Below are 1,807 nucleotides of genomic sequence, written 5' to 3' on the forward strand. Positions count from 1 at the left end.
AATCAATGAGGAAAAAATGAATGATTTATTTTTTAGAAAAACCTAAATCAAATACAGCTACATAGAAAGAAGAAAACAATAATTATGATCCTACCACCAAGAAATAATCACCCTAAGTGTAGAGAATACTATGTAGATTAACATAAAATAAAATCATAATATACTTATTCTTTTTAAAACCACATTGTAATCAAGAATTTGTACAGCAAAATAAATTTCTACAATATCATTTGTAATACTTGCATAGTATTCCATGGCAAGGAAATAGTTTATTTAACTGATCAACAATTTTTTGTACTTTCAAGTAACTGAAAATTATATAATTAAAAAAAAAACACCTTTGGGGAGTACTTTTATATTTAAATATTTTGATAATACTTTTAACCATTTCCTTAGTATACATTTCTAAATATACAACTGCTTCATAAAATATTATTTAAGACTTTTGACATTCATTTCTAAATTGTCAAATGGAAAAGTTGTGCTAAGAATTTTCCAGAAACCCAATCCTTAAAACGGGTATTGCCATTATTCTTTGCATTTGCCAATTTGATACTCCTAACGGTACTTTTCTTCTATGCTATCTTAATTTTTAATATATTCTTTGCCATTTGTATGAAATAGACTTTCCAAGACTTTTGTTTTTATTTTTAGATTGGTATTTGCCTTTTTTCATTATGGACATTAAAATGTTTGATATGTAGAAAACTTCTATTGTGAATGTTAAAAAAAAAGAAGAAAAGATGCTCAGTTTCAGTAGTCATCAGGGATGTGCACATGTATTTATCTATCTATTTATTTATAAATATGGAATGCTTTGCAAATTTGTGTGTCATCCCTGTGCAGGGGACATGCTAATCTTCTCTGTATCATCCCAATTTTAGTATATGTGCTGCAAAGCAGGCACAGGGAAGTGCAAATTTAAATGACAGCCAGTTATCGCTAGAATGGCTAAAACTAACAGGACTAACCAGACCAAGTATCCTGGCGGATAGAGAGCCACCGGAACTCTACACAGGATGGCCCCTTGGGGAAACGGTCGGGAATTCCTTACCAAGTTGAACGTACTCCTAGCACACGACCAGCAGTCCCACTCCTATGAATTTACCCAAGAGAAAGGATAACATGCCCACCTGTAGACCCAACACACGATATCCTCCATCACAGCCCCAAACTGGAAACGACACAAATGCCCATCGGCTGATGATTGCACAAATGGAATATTGCTCAGCAACAAATGGGCAAAGAATAGTGATACGTAACATTATGAATGAATCGAAAACATTATGCTAAGAGGAATAGGTCGAGCACAAAGAGATTACATACTCCGCGATTCCATTTATAAGAAATTGTGGAGAAAGCAAAACCGGAGTGGCAGGAAGCAGGTTGGTGGTTGCCTAGGAATGGATTGGGAAGAGCAACTATAAAAGGGTCATGGGGTAACTTTCTAGGGCAACAGAAATGTTCTAGATCTCGACTGTGGTATTATTATATAACCTTATGCATTTGATAAAACTCATCACACGTACGCTTAAAATGGGTGAATTTTATTGGATAGAAATTACCTCCATTAAAAATAAACCTTCACACTGATGGGTGGCAAAAATGAAAAGACAGAGCCTAGGTCCCGCCGTACTGATGGTCTCACTGAGCAGCTAAGCCACGTCAGCAAACATTCATTTCCAAATGTCTTATTCTCAGAGGAAAGTACTTTTCTCAGCAAAAGTAATCACTGCTGGTCAACTTTCCACTTCCTTGCCACTGAAAACGATCTTCAACACAAGAGGGTGACCCTCCCCCGCCACAG

At 35.5% G+C, this 1,807-nt stretch overlaps 1 non-coding gene across 1 annotated transcript; it reads right to left on the bottom strand.

The window, feature by feature from the left end:
• Nucleotides 1-801: 801 nt before the first annotated feature.
• LOC121102652 lies at nt 802-907 on the bottom strand. The gene has a single exon (XR_005834770.1). It is a non-coding gene; the product is annotated as a U6 spliceosomal RNA (small nuclear RNA).
• Nucleotides 908-1,807: the final 900 nt, after the last annotated feature.

This window comes from Ursus maritimus, unplaced genomic scaffold (genome assembly GCF_017311325.1).
Source record: "Ursus maritimus isolate PB19 unplaced genomic scaffold, ASM1731132v1 scaffold_14, whole genome shotgun sequence".
In the NCBI taxonomy this organism is placed as follows: domain Eukaryota; kingdom Metazoa; phylum Chordata; class Mammalia; order Carnivora; family Ursidae; genus Ursus; species Ursus maritimus.